Source organism: Panulirus ornatus, chromosome 29 (assembly GCF_036320965.1).
Source record: "Panulirus ornatus isolate Po-2019 chromosome 29, ASM3632096v1, whole genome shotgun sequence".
Classification (NCBI taxonomy): Eukaryota; Metazoa; Arthropoda; class Malacostraca; order Decapoda; family Palinuridae; genus Panulirus; species Panulirus ornatus.
The window spans coordinates 14,296,054-14,308,641 of record NC_092252.1 but is presented as its reverse complement, the minus strand read 5'-3'; the positions used below and the strand labels follow the sequence as shown (position 1 = coordinate 14,308,641).

Below are 12,588 nucleotides of genomic sequence, written 5' to 3'. Positions count from 1 at the left end.
GGACACGATGGTTCTCTGCGGGTGATGTGCTGACAGGGTCACAAACATTTGGCAAGATATGACTGGGCAGTGAAAAGATATATTGACGTTCCGTACGTCTTACAAAAAATTACGAGAAAATAGCTGGTGAGAACTAGTACATCAGGCCTCTTATACGTATATAGGTGGAATATTTATTTGTTAGAGGTTATCAGAGCACCATTCGTTCACGAGATTACCTGAAAAGATATTCCGTGTTTGTGTACAAGTCTCGTAATGTCGTCAGAAATGAGTGGAGGCTGAGCTTTATTCTGCTGTTATTAGTTTCACATTGTGGCCCTAGGTTGAGGAAGTGTGTGGGTGACGTTTCGAGGGTTGGATGTACTGGATTCAAGATCGAAGTGAGAGGATAGTAATGATCATAGAGACTAGGCAGAGTACTTGTGGTCAGTTGAAGTGCTAGTATTAAATTTAAAAGAATATCAGGGTATATCGAGGGCAAATTGAGTATATACGTTATCCTTCAACGGTGTATTAACGAAAGCCAGCACGGTGACGTTCTGTGTGTCAAAGTTACCCCTCGATGGCATGTTAGAGAAAACTGGTGACATTGTCTTTAAGAAAGAAAATGTGGCGTAGGAGTAACATACGTATACTGAATGGCTACGATTTATCCCAAATGATTCTACCTACATTATATGTTGTCGCTGGGAAGAATCCTCTCTTTAGTTACGAGATTGTCTGTTCATGATCACTGCAGTGATTTCTGTCCCACACAGCTTTAGTAAAACATACTGAGGAGACTTGTAACAGCTTTATCGGGAAATTAATCCCAAACGTTTAAGAAAATGTTCTTTCGTCTTCAGCCCAAAGCCATACTGTCTTGAGAGGTCAACACACGTAATTGGATAGAATTGCCGCTAGAAAAACTTGGTCTTCATGGTCTTCATTTCCTTGTATGTTCTCATCTCTTTCTGGTGTGAGGTCAGTCTTTACAGAAGCCATGTTCTTCATAGCATAAGGGATAGGTGCTTAGAGATATCACAGGAATGATTATAATTAAGATAATTTAGACAAAAGTCGCCGGAACTATGGTGAGCAGAGAAAAAAATATGTATACCCACGCGTATATAATGCGTATGCCAGGCTACTCCCCCCCCGAGGACCTAGAGCAACACAGTTCACCTGGCATTACCAGCCGTCTTTGCAGGCACCCTGACGTTGGCCCCTTAAAGAAAACGAACCGTATAGCAGGAGTAACTCGTATCGTGGAAGTGTATTTACAGAGTAGTTCTTCGATTGGCATACCAGTTTGTACGGTGCACGGGGAGGAACTTGTGGGGAAGCATTGTCCTCTCCGTATCGACGATTGTACTGTTAGATATTTTTGGTTGTATTAAATGAACTCTCTACACAAGGACTCCTCCTACAGTTGGTAGCAGGGAAGTGTTGCACTTCACTGATGAGATTGCAATCCTTTTCCTCCATTGGTAATAATATAGAAACCCGTCGAAGGTGACTTTTCATTCGCACCTTAATTACGTTTAGGTAGAACCTGATAATGCCTTTTGAATTATATATATATATATATATATATATATATATATATATATATATATATATATATATATATATATATATTTCTTTTCTTTCTTTCAAACTATTCGCTATTTCCCGCATTAGCGAGGTAGCGTTAAGAACAGAGAACTGGGCCTTTAAGGGAATATCCTCACCTGGCCCCCTTCTCTATTCCTTCTTTTGGAAAATTAAAAAAAAAAAATGAGAGGGGAGGATATATATATATATATATATATATATATATATATATATATATATATATATATATATATATATATACTTTAAAAGTTGTTGTGCTTTGAATAACTTCCCTCTCTTAAGAAAGGAAGATTTTATTGTTTCACATATAAAGAAGATTGGCTTTCTTTTGAGAGAGAGAGAGAGAGAGAGAGAGAGAGAGAGAGAGAGAGAGAGAGAGAGAGAGAGAGAGTCTTTGTTTAAATCTTCATGCCGTGGTTGATGGTGGGTGCTGAGCATGGCTGGTATGTCGGCGGGTCTTCCTGCCGGACATCCACTGTGGTCCCCTCCTCCTGCGTGCCTGGGACATCCACGGGACACTGTGTAGTCACTGTTAGACACCGTTGCCGAGGCAACGTGAAGGATGTTTCGTTGGTTGTGTTTGTGTGCGAGTGCTGTCAGCCTGGCGTCTCTCAAGGCCAGATGTGGATTCTGCTGCAGGAGTTTCCTCCGTTCGTAGGGCCTGTCGTGTGCTCGTCAGTGTGGCAGCCGCTGTAGACGCCAGTACAGAAGCCCAGGTCGTTCGTCTCTCGGCATCAGCAGCACTCAGTCTGACTGCTGCCATTATTCCATGTACTTGACCCTGTTTCATCTTCCTGTGTCTACTTCATCTGTCCGTGCTCCATCCTCTTTTCCCAGACTCATCTACATGACCCATATTCCACCTACCTGTCCGTGCTCCATGTTCTGACTCCTACCCCATCTAACTGGCTCCTTCTCCAAAACAAAACGTCCACTGCTAACCAAGCAGGTGACGAATGTCATCTTACTTGATGGGCATGTCGAGATTTCTGTATAAAGTTGTTGAATTGATTGACAACAGTTCGTCTTAATATTCCTGTCAAGTGCCCAGTAATTGAGGAGACTCATACCAAGTCCTGGCTCGCTTCACCTGTCTCATGCGTAATGGAGGGGCACTCACTGGTCACGCTTACTTGGAAACGCTAAATATTCATGAGGCGCGTGAATCATGCATGACTCGTGAAAAGTTGGAGGAATTCTTTCTTCGTAAATCATTTAGTAAGTTGTATTTCACGATTCGTTGTTGTCACACTTCGCCAGGTCCAGGTGGCTGGATGTAACTCTGTGAATATATTGAGTAGAGGGGTTAGTTCTGGGAGTTAGAGAATTTAGGAGGGGTTCTGTTCGAGGGAGTGTGGTGGAGAGGGAAGAGGTCGGATGGAGAAGAAAACGAGAAGGGTAATAAGGTGGTGGGCTCGACGTGGGTTCTCCATTGTGAGCAAGTATGTCAGATGATTATGTTGTCACAGGCCACTACACAGCAGGTAGTGTCCAGCTACTGAGGATGATGGCACATTAGTGTGATAATACCCCTAGGCTAATCATACCTGGACAGTCATACAGCGAACCAGGAATCCTTCTAGAAGTAACCAAGTGTTTTTCCTAACTACAGTAAGCCTTACATTCGTCCGTTATTTATTCTGGAGAAAGTGTTTCAGTTTTCATATGATGGCCACAGTGGTCAGTGCTGTCTGTTGCGTAACATTGTGTATGAACTGCCGGACCCTCATAAGTACAGCTAGGTGATCGGATGTTATCCTTTAGTTTGAAGTACATCTCGAGATGCAGCAATGGCTCGGCTAATGTATGGTAAGATGTGGATCACTTGTCTCGTGAATGTTAATGCTATTCACTCTTCACAACCCACGTCCGCTGGTGGCGCGTGGTGCCTGCCTGAGGCTAGGCGTGGGTAGTGATGGATGGTGTTCCGTCTTTCAGGAAACACTGGCCGACAGGTGGAGGCCGCCGCCCTACCCGTGGTTCATACCGTGCCATAGTTGGCCACCTGGGGATGGCCTTATGTGAAGACGGCGGTCGCCACTGTGGCCTTCCTCTCGTCAGGCTTGGTAAGGACAGAACCAGGTAGCCTAGGCGATGATGGTTTCCTGTGTTACCGAAGGTGTTATTTTGCCTGTTGTGTCGCCGTGTGTGCTATATACAGTGGTAACTGACTGTCGAACACGTTGTAAGTATGGATAGATCACTACGTTATGAAGTTACGATAGATAAATGTGACGTTTAGTTTCTTCTGGTGTAAACGATGGATGATCGTGTCGGGAATGCAAGGATCACAGCTGATCTTGTTACGTTACTTTGCGTTACTTTCTGTTCCCCGGAGCGTCAGTATAACGGATCTGGTTATCAAATGATTGTCAGTAGAACATTGTGGTTATCCTCACAGAACATTGTGGTTTATCCTTATAGACCATGCCAGCAAGGACTTCCGTGGTGGAGCGGTCAGCATTCCTGACCGCGACGCATTCACTGGCCGTCCAGGGTTGGGTGCATAGGTTCGAATCCTGGTCCACAGTCAACGCAGCTGTTCATCCAACCCTAGGGGTTGGTAGCTGACATTGGGTACCTGGCTCATGATAGGGTATATATATATATATATATATATATATATATATATATATATATATATATATATATATATATATATATAGCGTTCATGGGATAGCCTCAATTTGATTAGGGCCCCAGTTGTCCGTGCATTCTCAGCTAACATAAAAAAGGTACTTCAAATACACAGGAAACCAAACAACTTCTAGGAACTCAAGCGAGTGGCTTTGATACCCAGAGTAGTATGTTAACGTTTCCTGTTGATGTTCTCCGTGGTGGCGACTCCCCTCTGGGTTTTGTCTTTGATATAGACGTATTATAGAAGTGTGGGCAGGTGGCTCCATCACCTCAGGCGTTGACCTGTGGTGAGGTGGAAGATGTGGTGAAGCAGATGATGAAGTGAGGGGAGTACTGAGGTTAGGTATGCGGGATGATGGGACTGGGGAATAAGACACGTGGAGCTGGTGAGATGGAGAAAGTGGTGCAAGGGTTAGTTCTGTGGAACAAGGGAGCAGACGGACTGATCACTGGAGTACATTAGGCTGAGGATGGGTTGTGAGGAGGTTGAGGGCCACGGGAGAGAGGGAGGTTGACCATGCCGGCAGATAGATGGGGCAGGGTGTAGTAGGGAGGCAGGTAAGTGGAAGAGGTGGATGAACAGACGCAAACAGTGTAGGATACGAGGGAAGGGCAGAGTAGGTACATGGTTATAAAAAAAAAAAAAAAAAAGATATATGGAACAGTGGCAGGTAGATGGGGCTGGAAGCCATACTGATGGAGCGGAGCATAGGTTTTCGGAACAGGGAGACAGATGGAGCAGAACGTAGATAGATGGATTGAGCAGGGACGGGAAAATGGTTGCAGATGGATAAAGTAACATTTAGTTGGAGCAGTAGCAGGAAGATGGAAGAGGGGTAGGCTGAGGGAGCATGGGTAATCAGATGAAGCATGAAGGGAGAGCAGGGGCAGGTAGAGGGAGTGGGGCATGTGAATGGGAGAGGACGATACAGCAGGGAACAGAATCAGGAAGATGGAGCGTGAGTATAGAGAAGGTAGAAGATAGTAGACGGAGAGTGAGCGGAAAGATAGAGCATGGGCGGGTAGATGGAGGATGAGGTATGTAGATGGATACGTCATGGTGGGTTGCAGGTCTGGTAGCAGTGAAGGAGTTAACGGCGTCCGATTGTGTGGAGGGCTTCCTGCTGCTGTCGCGTTGATGATGTCATCGACAAGGACTGGCTATGTCATGACGTTACTTCTCGTGTAGGGGACTTGTGTTTTTTGTACGTTATTGTAATTATAGTTTTTATGATTATTTGTCTGTTGGTGTAATTATACTCGTTTTTGTACGGTGGGGGTGATTTTCTTTTTAGGCTCCTTTCATTGACAAAAGTCCACATCAAGTCCAGGTCTTAATTGAAATATAAAAAGGATTATGGAAAGGGAAGAGACGAGGGAAAGTTTTTGAAAATTTTGAGGAAGTTAGATATCTGTCTTTTGAACTGTGGCAGGTCATAGTTATTGGGAAAGACAAGAGGGTAAGGAGTTCCAAAGCTTCGAGGTTTAGGGAAAGAAACGGTTATCAAAACGGCCCACCCGTGAGTTGCCAACGGCCACACAATAATCGTGTGACGCAAAGCTTGCCGAGTATTGCGTGGTCTACCTTGTGATGAGGGCACGCAAGCAGCCTGCTCTCGGGAGCAAAAACCATAGCAATACCTACAGAAATGGGAAAGTGAACCAATATTGTAGCGTTGGGCAAGCGGGTCAAGTTTTGAGGTTAGCCTGGAAGAGTTTCTAAGACCGTTCGCTTTTTACTCTACTCTGTAATGTGAGGATGAACTTGTGTTTATCCGTTGGTCCTCATTATACTGAAGATATATTAGTTACAGATTGAACTAATAATACAGATGAATGCCACACATGGCAGTGTCTACCTTATAGGGATGGTGGGTACACACATCACCTCACAGCACTAGACAAACAGTGTAGGCCATCAGAGTCGCCCTTGGGGGAAGTCTTGAACAAACTGTGGCTTTACCAGCCAGCCACCAAGTCTCCTGGGAACCCACACACGATCAGTACTGATGGAGAACGTAGGCAGGCAGCATCATGCTAGCGCCCTTTTCTTTTGTGTAGATCCGCCTCTTGGTTGTGTAATGTGGAGACCCATTTTCATCAGTATTTTTGTAATGCCGGCAGCTGGCCATAATGTGGATGAGGTCAACTTTCTCCTGAGTATGGTATCTTGTGTGAATTAAGATCGTTCACTCGTTGCTTGTTTAGTATGAAGAGGCACTTGCCTGCCGTGTGATAGGAGGAGCCATGTGTTGACTGTAATATGAAGGGCTGCTTGTTTATGCAGCGGTAAGAGGCACAAGTTGATCTTGTGATAAGAAACGTACGAGGGAGCGTGAGGTAAGACGAGACACTTCCTGCACTCTAGGAAGACTCGCTGTGACCATGTTGAGGCAGACCGGTTAGCGGGCAGGAGGCTTCCTCTACTGTAGGTGCAGGTGACTTGAATCTTGGCCCTGTGTTCGTGTGTGTGTGTGTCTACCATGGCATCTTTCCTGACCTTATGTAAGTTTTTCTTGATACCTTCTGTACCTCGGAGTCATCAACGCTAGCTAACCCCCTCTGAGCACGATGGTACGAGCTATGGGTATGTTGTGCTAGAGGTTGGAATAGTCGGGTTATTTCGTGGTAAGGAGGAGGGGGTGGCCGGAGGTAGTTCTGGGATGGTGGTGGTGGTGGTGAAGACCCCTGGGGCACTGCTGGCCGAGTGGCCATGACGAACCTCCCGGAACCTGCTGTGTGGAACCATGACAAGCTCCTCTATGGCCTGGTTGACTCCATGCCATCATATAATCCGACGTTTTCTTTGGTGTTTCTGAATATTTATGTCGTTAGAAACCTTCGTGATGAACGCACAGCGTAATAAAGAATTGTACGCAACTCTGCGCCCCAGCATTAGTTTCAGAACGTCATGAGCAATGCGGTGTTTTTAGTTCGTGGGAAGTTCCAATTTGAGCTCGGTTGGCGACAGGTGGCGCTGAGGCACTTCCCTGGAACAGGATACACTCCTGACGTCCGACGTGTTTTGTGAGTTTCTGCACAAGAACCTGGAATTCATCGCCGTGAGTGAGTGTGGAGTGGTGGTGATTGTGCTTTACTTGATGCCGAGCCTCGTTCTCGAAGGCCAGGGTGTGTGTGTGTGTGTGTGTGTGTGTGTGTGTGTGGCAGACTTGAGCACCTGCTGGCCTAGTGCTGCTTACCGCTGCTAATGTATGTATGTATCATTATGGTGTATGGTCAGTTCCTGTCCACCTAGCCTTGTACACACACACACAGCTCCGCCTTACTTAACCATATACACTGGCTGCATCCCAAACACCACTGAGAATCCCCCCCCCCCCCACACACACACACTGTGTGTGTGTATATAGACTGCCTCTTCCTCTTTAAGGCTCCTTGTTTATATATAGTTTATTTTGTTTCGATTTTCAGCCTTTGGCTAAAGTTTATTCAGTGTATCGATTGTTATTGTTATTATTATCATTATTATAATTATTATGATTAATATTTTCATTATTGAGAGTACTTGGCAGGTCCTTTCACCCACTGACGTTGCAATATCTTGTGATGGATTCGATTGTGCAAGTCAGTCAGTTGCTAAGTACCTGTGGTATGTTGGGGAAGTTGTAAACATTCCTGTATTGTCCTCGTTGTTGTTGATAGTGTTAACCAATGCTGTCTCCTTCCCCAGGTAAGGTGTTCCTCCCAGCGCTTGGTTTCATACAAACACCTGGTGTATCAGGTAAGTCCCTGCACATGGCAGCAAGGTAAATCCCCGCATGTGGTGGCAAGGTAAGAAGCTCTTGCACGTGGTAGCAGAGCAAGTCCCTCCGAGTGGGGTTTGATAGTCATATAATATATAAGGTGAGCCATCGTCTTAGTTGCTGTAGAGGAAAGTCCCCGCACGTATGGTTTCTGATACAAACACATGGTACGTAAGGTGAGCCTTGCACGTGGTTGCAACTTGTGGTCGTGGTTGGTAGGTAGGTACATACGTATGCTTCTGCACGTGACGGTGAGTTATAAACCACAGGCATTCCAAGCGAGGTAAGTGGCAGCAGTGCATGATCGCTGGGTCGGTAGCAGAGTGCATGACAGTAGTATGACAGGTGTTGACATTAAGCCTTAGGTCGTGTTTGGGAGCGTAGCATCCCTGGCTGCTGGTTCCGTACACGTTTGTAGTGCTCAATATTTGAGAGTTCTTTACACGTCTTTACTCTGATTGGTACAGGTTTATATATACACACACACAGTCAGGCATAAGCCAGGTACACATCGACGTGCCCTGAGGGGAGGATGAGCAGCTGGGTTGGCTTTGTGCAGCCTGCCGCGCCCAGGATCCGGATCCGGATGGGCCCTTGAGAGAAGCATGGTCAGCGGAACGTATCACAACACCACGGAAGCCCAGAAGGACTAAACAATTTACATACTCGTATTTTTTTTTATTGTATTTTGAACATGTGTGTGTGTGTGTGTGTGTGTGTGTGTGTGTGTGTGTGTGTGTGTGTGTGTGTGTCTTAAAGAGGGAACACAACTGCTTATGTTGTTGCTACGTGTACTGTTTCTGTACTCATCCTCATGTTCATGTGCATGTTTGATTAGGTCATGACAGGTATGTTAGAGTATACTGTATTTCCATTCAAAATACAGGAAGGAAAACTGAAAAAAAAAAAGGTTTGTGACAACGCTTGTCAACACTTGTGTCACATTTAGTGGAAACTCCTCCTATGTGGACGTAATTTCCTGTTAAAGAAAATCTTCTGTTTTCATGTGTTCGCCAGTGTATTTCGGAACCTATCTGCCCCTTGAGCTCGTCAGGTCGACCCCTTGAGTTTGATCCTTCAGGGTCAGGTCAAAGCACAGGCTATTTGCACGTCAGGGCGCTACTGTCTCGTGCTGAAGTGGTTCGTCTCCTTGTTGGATGGAAAGACCCCGTCCGCCTAGTGACGTATCCTCTGAACCCCAAACCATAGCCTTTGTGTGGGCAGTGTTGGGATTACCACATGGTTTATACCGTGCGTATGGCGACGCGTCGGGGGTCCGTGCCGCACGGGGAAGTAAGTGGCAGTCGAGTTGTTTACATATCCTTTGTTGATGCCCACCAAGATCTGCCGACCTGAAGATATTTCAGGAATGTCTCGATAGTTGTGCAGCCTTGTGGAACGAAGGATAGTGAGGAAGGACAGAATGATCCGTAGCCTTGAGTGTCGAAAGAAAGCCACGTAGCATTTTGTAACAAAAGATAATTCTGTAGTTTTGATTAACGGGAGATAGTTCTGTAGCCTTGAGTGTCGAAAGATAGATATGTAGCCTTGTGTAACAAAAGATAATTCTGTAGTTTTGATTAACGGAAGATAATTCTGTAGCCTTGAGTGTCGAAAGCCACGTAGCATTTTGTAACAATAGATAATTCTGTAGTTTTGATTAACATAAGATAGTTCTGTAGTCTTGAGGAAAGACAGACAGCTTTGTAGTCTCAAGTAACGAAAACCTGTTCTGCTGTGTGAATACTGCACGATAGTCAGTGTACGATCCAGCCTGTTCCGGTGTCTCTTGATGCCTGCTGCCCTAAGTGCCTGAGTGAACTTGCCGTCCCCAGGATCCACGTGAGTCTGTGGGTCATTGAATGCTTCACAGTGAGTCCAGTCATACTCATGGCCTGCCGTGGTTTATGGTGGCCACGCCAAGACCCCTTGAGAACGAGGAAGCCAGTTCTCTAGTGTGTGGCTGTAGTATAACGCAGGCTCTCACCTTCTGGGATTATCTCCCGCTTTGTGATGCCTCCCGGACTCACTCTGCCACTTGTAAGCTGCCTAAGCTTAGCACAGAGCACTACTGAGTTCATCTGACTTAACAAAGAGCTCAGCTGGCGTGAGGTACATTAGTACCGAAATGAACTGATTTCACTAGACTTAACATAGTACAAGCAGGCACCTTACGCTGCTAGAGGCTCTGTACCTGTACCACACTACGTACAGGTTATCTACCCCAGCGAGAGCGAGGCCGGTGCGTGGCACTGTGTAAGTGCACACCATATTGTGGGTTGACCAGGGCGTGACCTGCACCCATTTCACCGAACCAGTTTTGTAAAGGTTTGAGGATTGGCGAGGTTGGGTACGAGTGACTGTGATTTTCTCACACTCCCCCTTACCACCCGTAGCTGATATAATGTGCACGCCCCAGTGAGAGTCGGTTTTCCTCTCTGTTGTTAACGTATTGAACCTGTCAGAAGCCAACTTCCAGCATCCTGTTATCTTTAGTGTATTCATTGAAGTTCATGGCTGGTCATGTGGCATGACGTCAGCAGCAGTTACCCTGGCTCGAGGAGTTGGTGGTGGAGGATGTTCCAGGTGTGAGGCGAGGCGCCGCGTCACGTTGCCCAGGGACGGGAGACGCCAGGACCGAGCACATCATGATCCTTGATGGCACGTGTCCTTCCTCATTCAAGCGTCGGGAGGCACATGAGCATTGCGCAGGCAATCTTGTGTTGCTGCTGTGGCCGTCGTACTACCAGAGCACCGGTCGAGGCGTTGCTGTTAATCTGTGTGTGCAGCGTTGGGAAATGTTGGAGGCTGTGTGTGGTTGGAGCCGTCGTAGATTTCCCTGTATTATTTCTTCTCATTGTCATCAACTCGGGTGTTGCTGCTCCCCCAGATTTGCAGGTGGGGTTACCGGCATAAAGCAAATCAGACCTCCCACCCCTTGCGTCTTGCCCATTGGTTTGCACGTTCCTCCTGACGCCGACATAAAAAGACGCGTCGTCGTTGACCAAGGCTAGGATCTTTATAGACGTTGAATGTGTTTGAGGTCCCTGTTTGCCTTATTCCCGATACGATCATCCAAGGTGCAGTACGGCAGCCATGGGTCACTCAGCACGGCCGCCTTCCTGCCAATGCACATCGCCTTCACACCCAGGGTCGGGTGGAGACACTGCTGGCGGACAATAATAACGTAGAAATAAAAGTGCGCGTTGGTAACCGGTGTGGGTGGGCAAGCGAGGAGGGCCGTACGGTATAGGGAGGAGAGGGTGGTAGTGTTGTTGGTTGTGGCGAGAGAGGAAGCAAGTGCTCGTCTCCGTGCAGGTACTGGCTAACATGCACCCTGCCTGCCCACCGGGTTACACCTCCCATTGCTCACCCCAGTGTTTATAATCAACAACACTTGCTCTCGTCAGCCACACGGGAGCCCCATGTTGAGGATCCGTGCACCTCACCGGAGCTGGATGAATTTGCCTATGTTGGGCGGAACTGTTATAGCACATCGTCCGGCACGAGACGCTGCCCTCAGCTGACGTATGTTGTTGATATATCCTTGTGTAGGGGGATGGTTGGACCGGGGGAAGCTCATGTGTAGGGGGATGGTTGGGTTGGAGGGAGCTCATGTCAGTGGCCGCTCTGTAAGTATACCCGCTGTGATCTACAGTGTTCCTGTGGACTTATACCTCTCGAGAATTCATTAGAAACTAACATTTGCTAGTGTCCTCAGCCTGCGGGGATTGCTATCTTAGACTGAACTATGTTCTGCTAACTTACAAACATTGTATTGATTGTTAATGTTATAAGTCACTGAAAGCGTTAATTAGGCGGAATTTCACTCATTGAGCACAAGGGTGCGACGCTTGGGTATGAAGACATGTCCTTTGACTTTACCCGTAAGGGTCAGTTGGTGTGATTTATAGACTGAGGACACAGTTTGACTGGTATATCTCGTAAGATAACATCAGATTTGATAACAGAAGTGTTGTACACATGTATTTCCGGCTCTGATGATTGGTAGGCCCAGATGTCGTAGATGAGTGATTTGCCTGTCAAGTGAGGTCACAGCTGACTTCACTGGTGACCTTCAGCGTTAAGCCTTGGTAAGGCTAGGGAGGGATCGGGTTGGCATCTAGAAGTCGCTTCATATTGGTCGCATAGTGAGAGATTACACTTGAGGTAAGTGGTAGGCCTGTTAGTGTAGTGTCGCACTTGAGAGTGAGGTTTAAGATCTCTGGTAAGCAAAGGGGTCACATATCACTGGTGGGTCACGTAACAGGTCTTAGTTGAGGGCACACCGGGTCACTGATGGGTCTTGTGTCCCGTTGGTTCGTCCACTTCAGGTTAGGGAGGGAGACAACGAGCTTGTCTAATTGGCAGGAGCTGGCGGGGGTTGGTGAGGGATGCGCGAACTTGTCTCAAGTTCCTGGTGGTGTTCGGCCGCAAATAACGCAGTTCCGGCCGCCACAGCTCCGGGCGGCAAAGGCTGCTTCCGATACTTTGTTTAATGAGACTCAGCTGCGTCGAGCAAGACTGGGATACGGCCCCTCGCCCGCAGAAAGACCAGCAAGGCAAGGAAGCAGAGTTTTCATGCGTT

At 46.9% G+C, this 12,588-nt stretch overlaps 1 protein-coding gene across 4 annotated transcripts in view; it reads left to right on the top strand.

The window, feature by feature from the left end:
- The window catches only part of LOC139758131 (rhotekin-like), a 126,643-nt gene that overhangs the window by 24,823 nt on the left and 89,232 nt on the right, over positions 1-12,588 (top strand). Inside the window, exon 1 of one of the 4 annotated variants that reach the window (XM_071679271.1) lies at positions 11,281-11,318. The exons of 2 other annotated variants lie outside the window; for them this stretch is intronic. The gene's annotated coding sequence lies outside the window, so the exon portion shown is untranslated. Of the gene's footprint in view, positions 1-11,280; positions 11,319-11,405; positions 11,529-12,588 lie in introns of those variants that run through there. One more of the 4 variants, XM_071679272.1, reaches the window with a different exon arrangement.